Source organism: Geospiza fortis, unplaced genomic scaffold, assembly GCF_000277835.1.
Source record: "Geospiza fortis unplaced genomic scaffold, GeoFor_1.0 scaffold659, whole genome shotgun sequence".
Lineage (NCBI taxonomy): Eukaryota > Metazoa > Chordata > Aves > Passeriformes > Thraupidae > Geospiza > Geospiza fortis.
Genome location: NW_005054530.1, coordinates 757988 through 779476, shown reverse-complemented (window position 1 = coordinate 779476; position 21489 = coordinate 757988). Strand labels below are relative to the sequence as shown.

At 51.9% G+C, this 21489-nt stretch overlaps 1 long non-coding RNA gene across 1 annotated transcript in view; it reads right to left on the bottom strand.

The window, feature by feature from the left end:
• Positions 1-21489, bottom strand: part of LOC115948802 — a 40284-nt gene that overhangs the window by 3879 nt on the left and 14916 nt on the right. The window contains exon 3 of the long non-coding RNA XR_004082577.1: positions 856-1034. This is a non-coding gene — a long non-coding RNA (uncharacterized LOC115948802). The remainder of the gene's footprint in view (positions 1-855; positions 1035-21489) is intronic.

Below are 21489 nucleotides of genomic sequence, written 5' to 3'. Positions count from 1 at the left end.
TGCCCCGACCTTAAATTATTTCTTAAAATAATTACAAAACCAGAATACTCATTTCAATTAAACGCATGTTACTAACTCCTGAACCCACAAAAAGCTGGACCACTAGATTCCAGGAGCATATCTGAAAAATACTAAATTTCCAACCAAATTTGAAGCACCTCACAAGACAACAGATTGCAAATTTAAAATTAGATTCTAGTGGGAGGCCCTGGTGACAAATCTGTATTTTTCTCCTGGAGCGTAGCTTGAAGGCTGCGAGAACCAGAACAATGATCAAATCCACAGCGGGCAGCGAGCCTACAGAAATAAACTTCTGCTAAAATCTGCCAGCCAACAACAAAGATTTTCACTGAACTCACCAGAACCACATAGAAAAATGTACAAGACTAATAACTGAGTGTGAACACACACATTTTCTTGTAATTAAAATGTGCTTCTTCAAAAGGGCAATAGAGAGGCTGAAATTCCACAGAAAGCCTTGGAGTTTCTCAGAAACTCCAGCGGCGTATTTCATTGTTTTCACATCAGAACCTCTTAACCAGCCACTTCTTTTTTGTGAGCCGCTCTCAAAAGTGTTAAACCATGGGATGGACTCCAGAAAGACCCCATATTTCATTGTTTTCACATCAGAACCTCTTAACCAGCCACTTCTTTTTTGTGAGCAGCTCTCACACGTGTTAAAGCACGGGATGGACTACAGGAAGACCCCACAGGCAGCTCGAGTAAGAGGAGGAGGGAGGGAGGAAGGGATGGCACCCTTGAAAAGCCCAGCCCAGCAGCCAGCCATGCAGCTCATCCCTTGCCCTCCCAGCAGCCCAGCAGAGCCCTGCAGAAACACGAGGGAGGCACATGTACCTTCCGAGGCAGTCCCGGTATCCAGCGCAACCTTCCCCCAGAGAGCTGTGGCATTTAGAGGTACAGAATTGCAAATGACCCCAAAGGGAGCAGTTACTGGGGCTGCAGAAGCTGTCAGCACCTGCCACTCGGCGGCTCCATGACTCCCGCCTCAGAGTCTATGCCTACATGCCAAAAACCTGGGGAGAAAGGGGAGAAAAACAAATCAGACACAGCAGGGTTAGCAGGGAGGGCTGGACAGGAGCATCTTCTGCAGGGACCTGTCATCAGCACTTACCTAAGGAGCACTGGGTGCTCAAATTCAGATGGTGAGAGCTGATGGTGGCAGAATAAATGAAAAACACAGTCAAGCACCACCAGCCACGGGACGTGGAGGGCTCCTCTTCCCAACCAGAATCCCCCCAGATGTGAACACTGCCTTGCTGAGGCTGGTCTGTCTGAGCTCGGGGCCAAAACCACACCTGCACGTGAGGATGACCACCAAGAGAGGCACCTTCCAGCAGAGCAGGCTGAATTCTGGCAGCAAGGGGAGCCCAGCCGCCCAGGAGGCCTCGCAGGAGGTTTCCCTGCAGGCTGTCTCACTCATGGAAAGGGAGGTTTGCCAGGCAGGGATTTCACTGCCATTTTCCAAGGGTGAATCACACACTGGGGCAGAGCATTTACATCTGGTCTTGTGAGCAAGGATTCTCGGGTTAATTGTGCTCACAAAAGTGCAGATACAAGAGAGCAGTCTGTGCTTACCTAGACCTGAGACAAGTCCTTAGGGCAGGCCTTGAGTCAGCCACTGAGCTCATGTGGACACCAAATCCCAGCTCTTTCCAGGCCTGGTACCACTGGTGAGCTCCCTTGCAAGGAGCCCAGCTCCAGTCCAGGCCTGGCAGAGGCTGAATGCTTTCCCAATCCAGCTCTCACCCAACTCCCCCTTCTCCCAGCCAGGCACCAGCACTGAAACATCACCTCAATGCTGCACACAAACTTGGGAGAGTTATAAACTTCTCCACAGGTCCCAAGGAGCAAAAACCTGGGGAGGGATTACTGCTGCCCTTCATGTTCTTGGAGCTGCTTGGTGGAGGAAATGGGATCCTCACTCCTGGCTGGATTCTCAAAAGAGATGAGAGTCACTGGTTCTTTTTAAAGTTAAACATGTTCTCGTTTTCTTTCTCTCCCTTCATGTTCCCTTCTTTGCTCCCAACCTCCCACTCTTCCCCCAAGCTGTTGGTAGAGATCTGAAAAGCAGTTCATGAATTGCTCAGGAGCTGGCAGAAATTAATAAAATGAAGCTAATTTATATTGAAATGGACTCATTATCATGCCAGCTGCCAATAATTTCCAAGAGGGGAATCTTGCTGACAAAAAAGGTCCTACAGGCAAGAGGCTCCCCACCTGCACCCACCACACAGGGAGCAGCCCTGCCACGAGCACTCCTCACCTCCCAGGAAAGGGAATTGTGACCACCTCTGCTCAGATCTGCCTGCTACAGCCCCGAAAAAACCTGCCCAAAAGAAGAGCAAAATAAACACAGCCCAGCATTCTGTCAGATCTTCCACCCTGACGTGGTTTTTGAGGAGTTTTTAACTAAAATCTGACACAAACTCTGAGAAACCAGCTTCAAGGCAGCCTGTTCCACACACCACCCATGCTCCTCCAGCAAAACGCCTTCTCTCCTGGCAGTCCTTTGTTAAAAGGGGATGTTTACAGCTGGATCCTGCATTATCCAAATCCTCACACTGCTCCAGTACATCTGAAGGGCTGGCAACATCCTTTGCCATGAGCAGGTGAGAACTGGGCACCACAGCTCCTCCAGAAAACAAGGATTTATCATTAGCCATCGACTCTTGCCTGAAAAGTTTTGCTCCCATTAACTTTTACAACTTGGACATCTTTCCTAAATTAAACCAATTCATACTTTTCAAGAAGAACATTTGCTTTTCATACTTTGACATTAATATGGACTGGAACAGTCCTCAGTGTCCTGGCTCATTCCAACAGCCCAGGCTCTGCTGCAGCAGAATTTCTGGAGTTCTGAAGCAGCCTCCAGCAAATCCTTCCTTCCAGCAAGGTCTTGGAAGGTCCAACAGGGCAAAAAGTGATTCCCCAGGAGGAAGGGCTGAAGCAAACACGAGCACAGCCCCATCACTTCCTTTTCAGCACAGAGCCCTTGCTGAGAGGACACATCTGCTCCCACGAATGCTGGCCAAGGGAAAAGCTGACCAGTGACCCACCAGCCCGTTCTCAGGGGAGATGGACAGTTGTAAACACCCACACGTGGAACAACTGATCTGATTAAAAAAAAAAAATCAAATAAAGCTTTTCAAACTTCCACGCTGGAGACAAAACATCCCTGTCAGCACTGACTGCCCCTGATGCTCAGACACGTCCCTGGTGTGTGCGAGCCAGCGCGGGCACACGTCAGAGCAGCTCCCCGGGCTCTGGAGGGCTGCAGGCAGCACAGCTGTATTTACTGCACAGCCACAACACAGCCTCCAAAACCAGGCCAAGGGCTTCCCACAGGGCTCCCCGTGCTGCCAGTCCTGGCTGGGAGCACAGGAAACCTCCATGCATGGATTAAACACAGAGCAGGGGAGCAGAACACATTAAAGGAGCACCTTGTTATTCCTCACATCTGCTACCTGAGATTCCAGGTACAGCACAGAGTTCTGGCTTCCATGGGCTGCAGCAGTTTGCAGTGCCAAGAGTCTGGAGAAAAATCCAGCACACCTGTTTTCTGTTAGCTTGTGGACACTCGACAGCGTGGACAGTTTTTCATTAATGGATGACAACTATGGAAACTGTAGCTTTCTAAGAGCCTCCTTTCCAAAGCACAACCCTTCCTTTCCAGAATGAAAAAAATCACTATGCAAATACATCCCCTTGTCCAGTGAACAGGAAAAGCTGGCGAGAAGGATGACAGCTCTCTTTCAGTTCTATCTTTACTTTGTCATTTTACGAGGCATTGTTTTTGTCAGATTTCAAATGCAATCAGTTGGTTGTTAAGTAAATCTTCATGTAGTTTGGAGAAGCCCTCTGTAATGCTACCATCAAGCAGGATGTACATACAGAGGCAGGAGCAGTAGGCACTCCATACAGAAACCATTCAATATCCATCAGCAGCTCTGGGCTGTGATCCCCACCCATGATCCCAGTTCCATGCCACTGTAACTCCAGTGTTTCTCCTGAAATGGACAATCAGGCCCTTGCTTTGTGACTGGAGGCCACATTTTGTTAGCTAATAGTCAGTTAGTTAATATGAATTGCTGCTGAGATCAGCCCAGCCAGTGCCCTGCCCTGAGACCCAGGTAAATTCTCTCCTGTGCTCCAGGGCTCTGCTGGCCTGGCAGCTCTGCCTCTCCCCGTCCCATGTCCCTGGGCTGCCCTCTGCAAAACAAAACCCACAGGAGAGGGAGCATAACATATCCTGAGCTGGAAGGGACCCACAGGGATCAGAGCCCAGCTCCTGGCCCTGCACAGACACCCTGACAAGCCTCCAGACCCTTCACCATCCTTGTGTCCCTCCTTTGGATGCTCTTCAGTAGCTTTAGATCCTTCTCAAACTGCGGTGCCCAAAGCTGCCCCCGTGCCCTGAGGTGAGGCCGCACCAGTGCTGGACCCATGGATGGATGGATGGAGAAGAGACTGCCCTATGCCCAGATCTTTGTTCACAAATGCAATTCCAAAATGCTCCGGGCTTCCCCACTCTCCATCTAGACACTGAGTCCCGAGACCAACTTCAGAGGATTGCAGAAGCTGGTTGACTTTTAAAGCAGCAAAAATAAATTACAAACGTGCTCCTCTCTGTGTTTTCTTTCTGTGACATTTAAAATGCCATAGAAGCCTTTTGTTTGTGAGAAAAATTAATTTCAAACCGAGCGCTGCTCGTGAGAAAAATGAATTTCAAGCCAAGCATGGTTTATAGTACCTGTTGAGGAGAGTGGCTGCTCCTGAAGCTGGAGTGTGATGCCAGTGACCATGCAGGAAGGTCAGGAATCCATCCATCCATCTATCCATGCCCAGGAGTGGGCAGGCAGAGCTCCAGTTGCAAAACCCCTTTGCAAGTGTCTCGCTAGCACGCGCCCTCCGTGTCTGTCACGGCTGCGAGAACAATGCTGGTGATCCTCCAGATGAAGAGGAGGGCAAAGAAAAACAAACCCACACTCCCTCTGAGCTGAGCTCCTGAAGGGGAAGGTGCGGGAAGCCCTGCTCCTCCAGCTGCAGCACCACCCCTACGACAATTCCCAAGGCAGGGAAGAAAAGGCAAGAAGAGGAGGAGGGAGGAAGGTTTGTTGTTGAGAGACCTTAAACCTCCACAGAGGCAACAGTCAGCCATCCCCAAATCCCTGCTAAAGGAAACACAACCAGGAGCGCAGCACTGAGAAAGCACCGTGGCAATAAATCCATGAAAGAGCAGAGCAGGTAGCCCAAGGGAAAGCCCCCTCTCCAGGGTTTCTCTATTTATAGAGGGGATGTGAATAATTGACACCGTTGTGGGTTTGTTTGTTTTTCAGTCATTTTTACAACTATCCGAGCATGTTTTTCCCCTTCCCTTCCCTTTTATTTTAAAAGGTGGGAAAATCCCCCTTTCTAGCCTGGGGGAGAATCTGCAAGGTTTTACACGTTTCCAGCAAAGGGCAGAGCAGGGGAAGGATTCTAATTTCAGATCATCAGACATAAGCAAATCTATGGGAAGCCACGAGGGCAACTCCCTGGAGCCTGTGGGGCAGACGAAGCCCAGCCAGGAGGGAGCTGCAGGGAAGGAGGAGCCCACTTGGCCTCCATGGAGGCTCTGAGGACTGAGTGTACATTTATATGATACTTGAGAAACGAAAAGAATTCCCAAAATGCAGCTGAAATTAAAAAATAAGGTGTGGCTTGTTTATTTACCTTTAGGTTCTGTGTTATTGTTATTACACTTAGCTTAAAAAGGGCTTTCTGCTTGTGCCAAATGAGCCGAGAACTGCTGATACACAGCAAGGGTGGGACGTGCCAAATGCGCTCCAAAGACTGAGAAGGAACAAGAAAATGTTCAGGCCAGGAGACAGAGCTCCACACGGATCTGGGGGAGCTCTCCCTGTACAGCCAAGGAGCGGGACCTTGCACAGAAGAACCAGCCAGCACCACGGGCTCCAGCAATGAAAACTGAAACCCTTGGCTCGAGTGGCCCACGAGACAGGATGTGAAGGATTAAAATGGTGTGGAAAAAAATTCAGGGCAATAATTGTGGTAGGGGGAATTGCAGAGGAAGTGCTTGGTGTATCTCCTCATTTAAGCACTGAGGTAAGTAATCTGATTTTCAAGCAATGCCAAAGACCTCACACAGATCATTAAGATGGTGCCTGAGATATGAAGGATCTAATTTTAGATACCCTGACTTAAGTACTAGGGAGGGATTCCAGAGGAAAAACCGGTGTGAAGCACAACTCAGGCAGATCAGCAGAGCTTTTTTCCCTTTCTGCTCCCTCTCCCTAAGGGAGCATGAGGAACCTTGCTGAGCACCAGAGCTGTGTAAGCTCCTCAATCACTGCTTCAGAGGCAGGAGAGAGGACAGAAAATGACTTCCATAATAAGAAAAAGGATTGAAGCAAAGGGTGTCCTTTGCAGATGACAGCATGCCTTGCTCAAGTTTTGGCACCAGGATCTGTCTGTGAGCTCCTGGTGAAATCAGCACTGCTCAGGACTCATCCTCCACTGAGGCTGCATGGGGTGGGGTGGGGTGGAGAGGCCAGCACTGCAGGGAGGGATGGATTCCTGCTGCCAGGCTCCCCAGGGCTCCCTTCCCTCTGGGAACACAGTGTCCAGCACAGCCTCATCCCAGTGGGAAAGGGTAGGGGGTGACTAAGGAGGAAAGCTGCAGAAAGCCTGCACTGAACACCCTAAACTTCCCAAAGCCAGGGGTTGTTGCCTGGCATGGCAGTGCAGCACAGCCAGGGCTCTCTGGCGGGACAGGGACAAGGGAAGATGCTGACCCAGCGCCCCGGTGGCTGCTGAGCTCGCCTCCTGCTCAGCCCCAGCAGAGCAGCTCTGCCTTGGCACAGCAGGGATGCAAAGCTGGGCTGCTCAGGACCAGCCTGGCACTGCCAAAGGTGAAGGAGGTTGTACCTGGCACCTCCTGGCACAACCTGGTGGCTTCAGTGGATCTGGGCTGACTGGTTCCAGCCACAGCTCATCCCTCACAGCTCCTGCCACGGCTCTCCCACTCCCAGGGAGGAACACACAATTCCAAGGCCACATGGCTGGGTGGTGCTTCTTTAATTAACAGGGGACAGAACCATGAGGGGTGGAAATCCCAGAATAAGACACCCTGGGCGCTCAGGGGATGAGCCCCCACCCTGGGAAGGGCTGGGAAAGGGATGGATCAGCAAATGCTCTGGAGAGGAAAAGCCAGAACTACCAAAAGCCAGGCTAAGGCAGCTCAGGGTGGAAAGCTGATACCCATCAGCTCTGAGTGTGGCCTCCAACTAAAATGAAGGCTTTGCCTCCTTTTCCAGGGAGTGCATGGTGGGGAGAGGCATGTGAGTCACCACATCTGAGGTTATCAGGAGCAAAATCCAGAGTTTGAAACGTGCCAGTCAGCAGCAGCTTTCAATCTGCATCCCAAAACCATGAGAGAAGCAACCACAGGGCTATGGGGAGGAATTTTTATATTAAAACCTGCGGATCAGGATCCTGCCTGGGACTGCAGAACAAGTGATCCCAGCAGTGATGTGTCCGTCTGTCTGTCAATGGGATGCAAGGCTGGGGAGCACAGCTGGGAGATGGAACAGGGAGTGACACAGGGAAAAATGGAAATCAGAATTAATTTCTGCCTGCTGCTCTCGATCACTCCCTGCAGGAAGATGACCCATTTTCCAGAGGAGGAAAGGCAGAAGACACCTTTCCAGGAAACTGCTAGTGCAGCTGAAGATGACAAAAAGTGCCACAGGAATTATGATCTGCATAAGAAACTTGCACAGAGGTTGTGCTGAGGAGAGAATTACCTCATTCAAGTCTTTTCATGCTTTCAGTGCAGACACATAAAAATGAAATGTGCTGGTGACTTGTGCTAAGGACACCAAGCTGGGAAAAGTCAGAGCACAGAACAGACCTTTTGTCTCATATTGATCCCAGAGGGCCATGAGCTCCCTGTGTGTGACAGAAATGCCAAGAAAAGCAAATGTAAATCAAAGGATGCACCAAGCAGGACTTGCCCAGCAGAGACAGCAGTGACTGATGCTGCAGAAGACACTGACCTCATCTGGAACGTGCAATCCTCACCGTGGCCAAGGTTAACACAGACCAGACACCTTCAGCACAGGCAAGGCCAAAGTGAGGCTTCACTCTGAGAGGAGTTCAGCACAACAAAGCTGCTGTCAAATGGAACACAGGCAGAGAGGCAGCTGAGCAGCCCCAGTGCATCCAGCTGGGATTCGGGGCCTGAACCCTGCCCTGGAGTCCTGAGACCCAGGGATCACAGCTGCACACAGGGACACAGCTCGTCCTTCCCAAACTCAAGCTGCTCCTGAGCAGTAGGAAAAAGCCAACAACAAATCCTCCACAGTTGGTCCAGGTCCTCCTCTGGCTCTGCCATCTGTGGTCAGTAAGAGGGAATGTTGTTGCTGGCAAGGGGAGCTGCCTGTGAGGGGTGCCAGGTGAGCAGCTGCAGGGCTTGTACCTGTGAGCTCCTGGCATCCTGCACAGCACACTGCCAAACCAGCTTCAGCCTAATTCTCCCTGAAAATGACCCAAAAAGCAGTGCCAGAGAAGGAGCAGGCAGAGATGCTCCCAACCCTAGTGGGAATATTTCAGCACCAGGCTCTCAGTCCTTTTTGTGCTGGCTATAATCACAGAAACAAAACATTGAGCTGAAGTATGAAGAAGTGGGAATTTTTTTTTGGCATTCTAAAATATGTGTGAGGAATGCAAACTCCTCATAAAACAACAGCTATGCCTCCTCCAAATGCCAGGCTGGTGAGGTATCAGCCCCACCACCAAACAAAAGCACAGCAAATCTACCCAGCACTGTAATGAGTGCCCGTGGCACTCAGTGACAGCAGGCACAGCTGGGACCCCACACCTCAGAGGTTTCTCCAGCCTGTGACTGATATTCTGAGCAGCAAGTGCCATTCCATCATTTCAGCGCTTCCCTTTTCCAAAACAGCCCTGCAAGAAAAGAACCAGTTTCCTCTCTGCGTTTAAAGAGCGGGAGATGATTTTAGGGGCTGCCAAAGCCACTGGTGTTTTCTGTGGCAGCATTCCCAGCCCAATGAAAGCAAACCCTGCAGCAGATGCACACGCAGTCTATCTGTGCACACAGTGACCAGAGTCACCCTGCCTGTGCTGCAAGGGAGTTACTCACCCACCTGAGCTCCTGAATTCACCTGAATGGCTTCTGTCCCCCCACAGAGCCACCTCCCAGCTGCAGGGACATCCAGCCTCTCCCAGCAACCTCCCAGCACTGCTTCTGTCTGCATGCACACAGCCCCCACTGTGTTACTGCTTAAAGCAGCTTTTACTCAAAAGGGTGTTAAAAATAACATCAGGGAGCAGGAATTTCCTCCTGAAAGACACTTTTCCACCCTCCTGAGCCAAAGCCACCAGGAGAGGTGACTGTCCCGTGCCTTCCCCTCCAGCAGCAGCCACAGCCACGTCTCACACTGATCCTCCAGGCCAGAAGCAGTGACTATTTCTGCAGAGAGTGATGCACCTCAGACACAGAGTGACTGCTGCCATTCTCAAGGGAAGCCCTTTAAAGACAAAGGGGACAAAAGAGAGAAGCAAAGGACACATTTACAACAGAGCTAAACAAAGACACTCCATGGTTCTGCACCAGCCCTTGTATCTCTTTTTGGGAGGCAATAACCTTTGTGCCAGTGCAGGGGGTTTCACCTTGAACTTTTCTGCTCTCTACTACAGAGTCTGCCCTGCATGTGCTCTGGAGACCTGTGGATGTTCTGCCATCAAAGACAGCCTTGGTCTGAAAAGATCTCCTTATCACACATCATTGATGGGCTGTACATCCTTTCAAGTCACCCATGAGCAATATCAAAACATTTCAAATGCAATTCCCTTACTTGTTTTCTTAGGTTTTTTCCACCACTTTTCAGAGCTGACATAGCTACATGAAAAGAGGGGGGAAAAAGGTAAAAAACCTCATATTTTGTATAACCTCATATTTTATTATTCAGAGGTTTTAATCAACTCCTAGAAAACCTTTCTCGAGATGTTATTAAAGGAGCAAGGACAGCTCTGTGCGGTGCAGGACTCAAAGCACAGCCTCCACACTGGGGCCAGATCCACAGCACAAGTATTTGCCAGGGACACGACCTCTGACTGAGCCTGCAGTACGGTCACAGCAGCAAAATGCTGATGTGCCTCACGGTGACACATCTTTCTTTATGTCCCAAAGCAAACCAAGCTCAGGGTGAGCTCCTCAGCAGCAGCACAGCTCCGCTGGCGTGACACAGCAACACAGACCCTCCCAGCGGAGTTCTGCTGGCTCCCCGGCTGTGGGGCTGCAGCAGGGATGGGCAGAGGGCAAGGAGAGGTGTCTCCCTGGCTGCTCTGTGCTGACTGCAGCCCTTTCTTGCCCGGGAGCTGCCCAGCCCCTGCATTGGGCAGAAGGGAACAAGCCGGGGCACGAGCGGCTTCCGCCCGCGCAGAGCGGCTCCCCAGCGCCCTGCCCGCCAGCCACTGAGAGCAGCCGCGCCGTTCGGGGTCTCACAGGGGCAAAACTCCCTCCCTGGCCTCTGCAGCAGGGCCCCAAAGGAGCCAAGAGGTTCGGAGAGGAAGCAGAAAGCTTCTGATGTCGCAGAGGGAAATCTCGCCTTGGCGCGCGCACCAAACGCTCACGGCCAGAAGGAGAAGGCCAAAGGCAGCAAAGAACAGAGGGGGAGATCTGAGAGAAACAAGATGTTATTTCTCTGTTTTCCACAGAACATTTCCTCAGGGGTCATTTTTAGGACCTTTTCCTTGACAGCCCCCCCAGCAGCTCCACTGGCCCCTCTCAGGGGCCGCAGGGAAGGCTCCTTCTCCTTCTCCTCCCTGCTGTGCCCCAGGAGACCCAGTCATGAGGAGGAGGAGGAGGAGGAGGAAGCACAGGTAGTTCTCTGCCATCTCCCAGCACCACCCCAGGTCACAATCCCCATCTCATTTTCCCATTCAAACAAAAAAGTGCCCCTCAAAAGAAACTCACAAGAAGCTCTGCAAACATCCCTGTTAACAACTCACGTGTAATTTTTAAAATACCTGAAATTTTCCCAGCAAAGCATCCAAAAAGCAGCCAGATACTCTCCTCCCTCTGCAGAAAGCGTTCCTGGCTCTGAACTGCAGGGAGCCAAAGGAAGGCAGCACAAATCCATCCCTCCTGGTGCCATCTGTAAGGCTGCAATTAGCCACCAGGATTTCTGTAACCCTATAGAGTGCTGCAAACAGAAAATCCATTAACTGGGACATTTTTGTGGGATTTCTGTCAGTTCGATTGTTCCCGAGGCTTAGATTTATAAAAGTTACAAAAAGCTGACAGGCTTCCTTTGTTCAGTGTTTCACAAAGATCCACCAACTTTCAGGGCTCAATTCCACTGTAATTATTAGATTAGTAATTATGTAAACAGGCAGTAAACCCCTCTTTAAGACAATAAAAACATTTGCAGAGTAACTTAATGTTCAGAAGCAGAGAGAAGCTCCTCCAAGCAGCACCCGAAATCCCAGGGCACCAATTAATATTGGGATATTGCTCAGCCTGACCATTCACCAGCACAACAGGTCACGAGGGAGGAGTAATTCAAACCAGCCGTGGAATGGCTTTGAAATGAGACACATAAACTGCTACAGGCATGGCTGAAATGTGGTCTGAGGCCCATTTCCACCACCCCCATCCCCTCTGAGCTCTGCTTCACCTGAGGAGCCAGGATGGAAAGGGAGCACTCAGCACAGAGCTCATTCCTGGATGGGGAGGTGGGATGGGAAAGGGGACAGCAGGAGCGCCATGGTGAGGAGGGCACAGGGATGTGGGTGTCACAGGGAAGGCAAGAGCCCCCCGAGCACCTCAGCCATGTCCCACCAGCCCCAGGGGACAGGGCTGTGAGCACAAGGAGCCAGGCACTGAGGTCTGGCACGTCCTCCCTCCGCCCAGCTGTGGGAAAGGAGAGCAGCACTCCATTATCGCTCCTCACACAGGCTCTAACATGCCTCAGCTTATTCTCTGCCTCTTAAAAAAACCCAAACAAGCCATGAAAAGGAATGTATAATCACCTGGCAGTGCACCTCTCTGCTCCAGCTTGCAGGCTCTGCCCCACCACGTTCTTTTCCCAGCCCAAAGTGGCTTGTGAAACATTTTACACAATGGGCACCTCCAACTTTACAGGGGAAACAACTTCCCAGCCCCACTGACAGCACAGGCTGGGAGCTCCTGACGTGGAGGAACCGTGCCCTGATGGGATCAGGGCATGGAGGTGAAATCAGGAAGAACAAGTGTTTGTTTCTGCAGGAGATGCAGCAAACACTGGCAAAAACCCAGCCTGTGAGGCAGCCAAGATCTGCAGCATGGGAATCACAGAACCTTGGAATGGTTTGGGCTGGAAGGGACCTAAAGCCCACCCAGTGCCACCCCTGCCATGGGCAGGGACACCTCCCACTGACCCAGGTGCTCCCAGCCCTGTCCAGCCTGGCCTTGGCACTGCCAGGGATGCAGGGGCAGCCCCAGGGAGGGCAGAGGGATTGCAGTTCCTCCTCCCAACACACAAAAAGGCTGGAGAACCCTGGGAAGGTTCAGTGGGAGATGTGCCTCTGCTCCCAGGGCTCAGCAGGGTTAACAACCTGCTCCTCTCTCAGCCCCACATGTCAATACACAATTTTGGGGCACGGGGCCCCCGCTCTGAGTTCATGCTCCACAGTTCCATTTTAGTTTTCCTCCTCAAGGCCTGACTTCCAAGTGCCTTCTGAAAAGGAAACAAGCCCTGGACGTGTTTGAACAAGTGGGCAACACCTGCTCCAAGCTTTTGGCTTCACTGCATTGTCTGGGGTTTGAGGTTTGTTCTCTAAAGCCCAACCTAACTGGCTTAGGGAAAAAAAATAAAGAAAAGCTCATAACCAGTTTCAGGACCAAGAGAGAAAAAGACTTCATTCATTCCAATCCTTTGTTTTCAGGAAACTTACCCTGACATTTCTTTGCCAGCACACGAGGAAAACTGCAGAAAATGCAAACACAGGCAGGATGCTGCTTCAAAGGGAGAAGGTACAGCCCTGCCTTGGCTCCAGTCCTCCTGGCCCAGCCTCTCTTCTGGGATATTTCTGTATCAGGGAGCCCGTTCTACTGGAACCCTGAACAAGCAGGGAAGAGCAGGGCAGCATCCTGCCTGCCAAGTGCAATTTGTTTATGCAAGACTTCCAGAATCCATCTTCTTCCCTGCCCCAGAAACACTCTGCACACTCAGAGGGGAGATGCTGAGGTGTGATGATGTGAGAGCTGAGTGCTGCTGGACTGGGAAAGTGGCTCCCAGCAGAGCCCAGGGATGGATCCATCCCAGCAGGGACATGACTGGAGTTCTGCACCGTCCCAGGGATGGATCCAACCCAGCAGGGACCCGACTGGAGTTCTGCACCGTCCCAGGGATGGATCCAACCCAGCAGGGACCCGACTGGAGTTCTGCACCGTCCCAGGGATGGATCCAACCCAGCAGGGACCCGACTGGAGTTCTGCACCGTCCCAGGGATGGATCCAACCCAGCAGGGACCCGACTGGAGTTCTGCACCGTCCCAGGGATGGATCCAACCCAGCAGGGACCCGACTGGAGTTCTGCACCGTCCCAGGGATGGATCCAACCCAGCAGGGACCCGACTGGAGTTCTGCACCGTCCCAGGGATGGATCCAACCCAGCAGGGACCCGACTGGAGTTCTGCACCGTCCCAGGGATGGATCCAACCCAGCAGGGACCCGACTGGAGTTCTGCACCGTCCCAGGGATGGATCCATCCCAGCTCTCCTGTCACTGCAGTTCTGCACTGGAGTTCTTTTCCCAGAGAAATTCCAGATGGACATTCATGGATTCAGCTCCCAGTCCAGCCTGCCAGCCAGTGACTCCAGCCTAAACTGAACCAGGAGCTGGGAATCCCACAGGAACACTGCTTGGAGGTTTTCTCTGCTCGAACACGATCCACCCACGTGAAACAGAGCAGAATTGTTTATCTGTCGGGGGAGATTTTGCCCAATTAATCCATTAAGGAGTTTGGGGGGAATATTCTGGAGAACGCCACATGCTGTGAGCAGATAAATAACATGTCCCACTGTAGATGTTTCCTAACTTAGCCTGTATTTAAGGCAAGTAATAAATAACAGCACTGAACACGGTTCTTAACACCAACTTGAAATTTAAAAAACCAACTGCTGTCTAATTTTGTTGATTCTTTTGCTGTGCCAGTTGTAACAGGCTGATAAATTCCCACAGAAAGGATATCATTCCTAAGGACCTTGCATGCCTCTGCTGAGACACTTTCTAGGGATGTACTCAGCAAAAGATGATGCACAACAGGTTATGTGCACCACAATGGGTTGGAATTTGCACACAGAGAACAATTAATCAAAACAAATCCCATTTACTATCATGACAGCCAACTATAAATTTTAATTCAGCTGAAGGGAAACCAAATATTGACATCCTGGACTTGACTGACCATAGGTTTGACTGATGTCACACAAAGCTAACCTGATGCTCAAACAACAACAATTAATAAGCTGTAAGCACCACCAGCCTTCAAATGTGAAAATTCTACCAATATTTTCCCAATGCATTCAGGTGAAGAAATACATCAACCCAAGAGCCATCCAGCTTTTTCAAAATGACAGTGCCTTTCATGAAGGAAACCACGAGCAATGCTACCTGCCAAGTCAGTAAACAAAATTAGAACTAGAAGAGTAATAAATTCCATTTTTAATCAGGGAAAATGCCAGAAATAATTAAAAACTAATACTCTTTATGGAAGCCCAGCTGAAATATTTGCTGCTTTAAAATTAAAATGGTCTTTCATCGGACTAACAAAGAGTTATATTTAGAATATTTTCAACGTTCTCTTACTAAAAGCAGCACAGCCAACGTGCATCCACCCCCCTGATAGCAGAGGGAGCCACAGTCAGGGTTATCTGCACAGGGCTGTGGCAAGCTGAGGCACAAATGGTCCTTCAGCCCAAAGTCCCAATTTCTCAGCTCAGTTTCTGTAGGAAACGCTGATAACCCAGCCCAGGCACTCGGGGATCAAGCTGCTCACATCCACATCCACCTAATCCTCTGAGCGCCATTTCAGAGCCACAGTGGGAATTAAATAACAGCTCTGGAGCGCAGCTAGTGGGATAATGACACCCAGCCAGCCCCAGCCCTCCCATCCCCATTGCCAGGGAACAGCTCGTGCCCACAGGCGGCATTTCAGAGCCCGCCCTGTGCTGCTGGACAAACCCAGCCTAACACAAAGCTGGGCCTGGGGAGGCCCATCCAGTGCCGTTGTTGCCATGGAATACCTGCAGTGCTCACAGGGGCTGGGTCCATCCCCCTGTGTTTCCCTACGCATCACTCATTGCCACCTATTCAGCATTCCCAGAGAACACTCACCCCAGATGTGGGGGATGTTCATCACACAAGGACAGGGGGATTTCATGCTGAGCGCTCCTTTTCCCCCTCTAAGTTTTTAAATTCTAGAGGATTTCATTCAATGGCAAGGCAAGGATTTCAGCCTGGCTGCCTGACAGCCTCAGTGGTGAGGCTTAACCGAAGCTGTGTCTGAGAAAAAAGGTGCTAGATTAGGGCTCTGCTCTTCAACCCAGTTCCAGGGATTCACAGGCAAGAATCTGAAATCTCCCCGAGTCTCAAAGCCCCTTTTACAGCCTGAGAAGCTCCTTTCCTGTACCACTGAAAGAAAAGCAGAATAAATCACAGCATGGTTTGGGACCTTTGAGATCACCCAGGTGAGGTGCCCGTGCGGGGACAGCGACAAATGTCTCCTCAGACAGCAGGGGCTGTGCCACTCCATCAGAAAAGGCCTCTAAAATCAAGTGAAAGGAGTCACGAGCACCTCCAGACTTGTGGGACCCACTCAATTACTCTGGGATAATGCTGCCATAAATTGTAGGTCAGGCATAGTGGAATATGAATCCCTGGCCTCCAGCATTCCTCTGCTAGGTTTAAAAAGAGAGGTTGGACCAAGATAATCCTCTTACTGCTCTGTCAATTTTACTAGCAGAGACTCTAAATGTGAAATTTGGTCCAGCTTGAGCAATAAAATACGATTCTCATTTCCAGGTTCCCAAGAGCTCCAACGGGGAGCCTCGGTGAGCTCCAGGAGCTGGAGAACTGGGGGCTTTGGGAAGCCCTTTGGGGTGGGGAGCCGAGGAGGAGCTGGGAGAGGCTTCCCCACGGGTGGATTGAGTCTCTGAGACCTGAGGAGAGTTCTGCTCACGGTGACACGTGGCAGAGCCGTCTGCTGCGAGAGGCAGGAGCTGCCAGGGGGGCGTCAAGCCTGTCCCTGCTGTCCCCAGCTCCGAGCTCCGCGGGGATGTGACTCACAGCTCGCTGCAGCCTGAGCCAGGCAAGACATTTCCTTGCCATTTAGACAATGATTCAGGAGCTCTGCAAGCAACACAACCCCTGCGAGGCTGCATCTCCCTGTATTCAAATCCAGATCTTGTTTGTAAGAAGAGTTTGACGAAAGGGTAATTTTATTTACCTGCTGAAAAGGTTCTGGTCCTTCATTCCTTCTCAGCAGTGTCACATGCTGCCATGACCTCAAACCACAGAGCCACAGGATGTCCTGAATTGGAAGGGACCCACAGGAACAGAATCCAACTCCTGACCTTGCACAGGACACCCCAACAATCCCATCACGTTCCTGAGAAACACCTGGATGTGTTTCCCTTTTCCCAAAGCAGGTTACAGAAAAGTCAGTGGAAGCAACAGGTTCCAGGTAGAGGTTTTGAAAAACTGCTGCTGCTCCCTTAAGTGACTCATTTTGGGGTTCAACGAGCAAAAAGTGCATTAAAATTTCAAAGGGTTCCTGTACAAAAATAGCTGTGCACAGCTGGAGTGGCTTCAAGTGAGATGCACACTCTGATGAGCAGGTTCAAGATTGCTCTGAGAGAGCTAAAGATCTGCAATCCTGTGTGAATGCCAGGTGAGCTGCGCTCCTCCTGAAGCTGCTGAGCTTTGGGAACGTGGCCTGGGCAGTTGTTCCAAACACAGGATGATCAAATCAAACCTTGGGATAAGCACAGCTCAGCCTGAGAGGTTCTGGGGACCAGCAGGATGAGCCCCTTGACCTGGGAACCTGGAGCATGGACTGGGAGCCCATCCCAGTGCAAGGGAGAAGGTGCTCACAGGGATGGCAGGTCTAGGTCCTAGAAATGGGGCTGGCTGACTCCAAAGGCAATCCCTCAGACTTCTTGTTCCCCTTGCAGACAGCAGCTCTCAGCAAAACGCACTGGAAACGAGAAGGGCACGCTCAGGCTGGACACCTGAAGGAATTTCTCCATGGAAAGGGTGATTGAGCACTGGCAGGGATGCCCAGGGAGGTCTGGGATTCCCATCCCTGGAGGTGGCACTCAGGGCTCTGGGCTGGGGACAGGGTGGGCATGGGGCACAGCTTCCACCTGATGACATCTGAGCTCCTTTCCAGCCTCAGCGATTCTGGGATTCTGAGCCTGAGCAAAGCCCCCATGGGATACCACGGCCACTCCTGCCGCCCCTGTGAGCTCCACAGGAAAAGCCTGGAACCCAGCCTGCTCGGCACAGCTTGGTCTGCAGGGGTTATTTTTCCTCTTCATACATTGATTAGCAATTCTGCCTGCCTGACCACGTGCTGCCCAGGAGCTGTGGGTCCTACTGGGCTCCTTCAAAGCCTTCAGCCTTTTCTGCCTTGCACATTTGTCCTCAGCACCACACAAACGTTTGCTGCAGCACTTTTAGTCGATGCTCTGAATGCTGCAGAGAGAGCACATTCCACAGACACACCTCCTATAGTCTGCAAGCTGTACCTGTGCTGTACACACGGGAGGGCCCTCCCTGTGGGACACCAGCCACCCCAACCACGTCAGGAGCTGCTCAGGGCCCTGCTGGATTCATCCTGCAGCTGCACCCAGAGCTCTGGTGGGGGCTGAAACCAGAGCTCCACAGCCACAGGAGGGTATGTGAGCCTGGTCCAGGGGCTCACACAAAGCTGGAGCTGTTTTTCCTGTCATCACACACCTGGGACTGGCAATTATTGCGTTTCCATCTCTCTGCTGCTGATGGGGGAATCACCGTCCTGCCTCAGGCAGCAGAACAGCCCCAGCTCCCATTTCCTGTGGAATTTAACAGAATCACAGAATATCCTGCGCTGGAGGGACTCACAGGGATCACCCAGTGCAGCTCCTGGCCCTGCACAGACACCCCAACGATCCCAATCTGGTCCTGGGAGTGCTGTCCAAAGGCTCCTGGAGCTCTGTGGGCATTCCCTGGGGAGCCTGGGCAGTGCCAGCACCTCTGGGGATGAACCTTTCCCTAAATCCAGCCTAAACCTGCCCTGAGAGAGCTCCAGCCGCTCTCTGGGTCCTGTCACTGTCCCAGAGGGCAGAGATCAGTGCTACCCAGCAGAGGAGGCAGGTTTTGGCAGGCACTAAGTGGGTCAGCCTCCTGTTCTGCAGCAGAACCAGCCAATGCACCCTGATGAGATCCCATCAAGTGGCTGCATCTTGCTCCTCCTCAAAAACCTCTTCTTTCTTTTTACTTTCCCGTTCAGAAAACTCTCCATAAACTCCAAAGTTAAAGGTATGCTCAGGTAAGCATGTCAAGCATAAAGACTTGCTTGAAGCAGTAAACAGGAGCTGAAATGCCATGGATTCATTCAGGTGCCTCCAGGAATGACAGCTCCAAGGAACACGTCACACAGTATGACTTCCCAAATTTTTAAAAACCAGGCTGGTAAATTACAGTGATTTATCACTCCACAACAAAGTACACACACACACACAAAAGCACTTCCCAGAAAAAGATTACCAAGCAATCATCCAGATGTTACTAAAGCATTAATTTGGAAAAAAAAAATCAGCAAGGAATTGACTCCCACAGGCTTGTTATTGTCATAAATTTTATCCTGCAACTTGCAAGAGAACAGAGTTGTGGACTGTGCCTCAAGTCTCACTGGCTCTGTGTGTCTCTGGTGCCCACCTGACACCTCTTACAGCAGCACCCTCCAACTCACCATGGGGGACCACGAGAGTCAACAAAAACACAACTTTCCTCCCGCTTCAGAGAAGAGAAACCCCACCAGACTCTCATTGTTGCAAAGGAAGAAAGAAAAGGCTCCTTTGTTACTGGTAAAAAAAAAGAGAAAATCAGTCATTTTTCACCAGAACAACCTTTGGCATGTGTTACACATCAGAGGATGCCTGACAAGGGCTCTCAGCCACTGCTGCAATTCCTGTAAAACATCACCCAGCCATCACACACACCCTGGGAAACCGGAGCACTCCAGCTCCTGCCCAGGGGCCTCTCCCTGGGATCCCCTCACCAGGAGAGGGGGAAACCACTGGCACAGGGAAGGAAAGCTGGGGGGAAAAGCTGGCAGGACCGTGCACAACCTCTGGGCTGGCTCTCCCAGGCTGTGCCAGGGCTCCTGGAGTGCCCAAGAGCAGCAGGATGTGGCCCCCGTGCTCCGGGCTGGGGACAAGGTGGGCACTGGGCACAGCTGGGACTGGCTGACCCCAAAGATCTCCTCCAGCCGGAAGGATTCGGCGGGGTGGCTGCAGCCAGCTCCTTTCCTGGGGCGCCCTTGCGCAACGGGGAGCCCTGTCTCCACTGCAGTGTCTGAGGGCCTGGGGCACACTCTGAACACACCTTCCCTGCCCAGCCTGATGCAAATGAGCAGCCGAGCAATTCCCAGCGGGAAGCAGGCTGCACGAGGAGCCTCGTTCTGCCCGTTGGAGGGACTGGGCTGGGAGCACAGCGTGCTCACCCGGCACTGCCACTGGGCAGTGTAAGGTGCGGAGGGAGATCCCAGCTTCCCCCAGAAACAAGGGAAGAAGGTATTCATGCAAAACCTACACACTTCCCTTCTTCTGCCCAACTTCTGCTGTTTCAGAGACCCCAAAACCACTTTCTGGCTTTGGACGAAACACTGCAGGAAAGGTCTGGCACCTTCCCCAGCTCCTGCAGCTCTGCCTTGCTGGTGCCCTACACTGCCCAACTTCATCTTTGCAGGGGGACAACAGCTCCAGCACAAATGCAAGGGACATTTCCCTGCACACACAGGAAAAAACACCTCTTGCACACACACTCTGCCATTCCAGAGCTGGTTCTGCACTTACTACCCAGTATCACATCCCCTCAACAAGTGACTCACTCTTCTGCACCTCACAGGAGAAACTGAGCCCATGGCTTCCAAACTGTCCGGATGGGAAAATACAAATAGAAATGCAGAGCAGATTTCAGAAGGAAATAACTGTTTCTGCCCCTTCAGAAATAAACACAGCTGCTCCCAAGCCCGTGGCTGCCCACTGGCACCCCTGTTGCCCTCACACCCACAGAAGAGCATGCCCATTGTGACTCCCACATTCCTGTGTGCCCATGGCAGATTTCTGGGCGATGTCCCTGCCTCCCAGCAGGATGTACGTGTGCAGGGTGATTTGTGGTCAGCCCAGAGGAGCTTCCAGAGCTGCTGCTCACTCCCTGTAACTCAGGGGCACTCTAGCAATGCGGGGTGACGCAGTTTGCCCCGTGCCAGTCTGGCTCAAGTGGCACCACAGCACATTTTCCATGCTCCTCCCAACAACAGGAATCTTCCAGAGAATGCCTGGCCACTGGTTAAACCCTGTAACATCACCAGGAGCCTGGGCTCCTAACTACCCCTAGAACCATGGAATCACACAGTTGTTACAGCTGGAAAAGACCTCTGAGACCACTGAGTGTCACCATGTCTAGGCACGACTAGAAAGTGCCAGAGCTGAACCAGTGCTGCTTTCTGCCAGCCCAGAGCTCGCTGCTGGGAGAACCAAAGGCAGGCAGCACTGGGAACTGCTGTGGGTGCTGGAAGCAGGGGGATTCCTGAGGCAAACCAGGAGCAGAGCCCTCGCTGGGCTCTGCCTGATGGGCACCCCCTGCCCACATCATTGCTCTGCTCGCCTTTGCGAGGGCTTCCCGAGCTGCCTGAGAACATCACATCCCAGCGCTCATGGCAAGCCTAACTGGAAGCCTGAAGAAGCAATTACACTAAAAGCACTCTGCAGCGAATGCAGCGCCTGTCTGGCAGCCCGGCTCACGGGGCTGCGCCTCTGGGACGCGGCACACAGAAAGCAGAAAGCCTTCACACGTGGAGCAGCACCACAGCTCCCTGCCCCTGCACGGCAGGAGGGGCTGCACATCCCAGCGCTCATGGCAAGCCTAACTGGAAGCCTGAAGAAGCAATTACACTAAAAGCACTCTGCAGCGAATGCAGCGCCTGTCTGGCAGCCCGGCTCACGGGGCTGCGCCTCTGGGACGCGGCACACAGAAAGCAGAAAGCCTTCACACGTGGAGCAGCACCACAGCTCCCTGCCCCTGCACGGCAGGAGGGGCTGGCAGCCCTCACAACCATCCATCCATCCGTCCATCCATCCATCCCCCTCCCCAGCCCTCTGCCTGCATCCCACCGGGAACACGAACACGCAGCC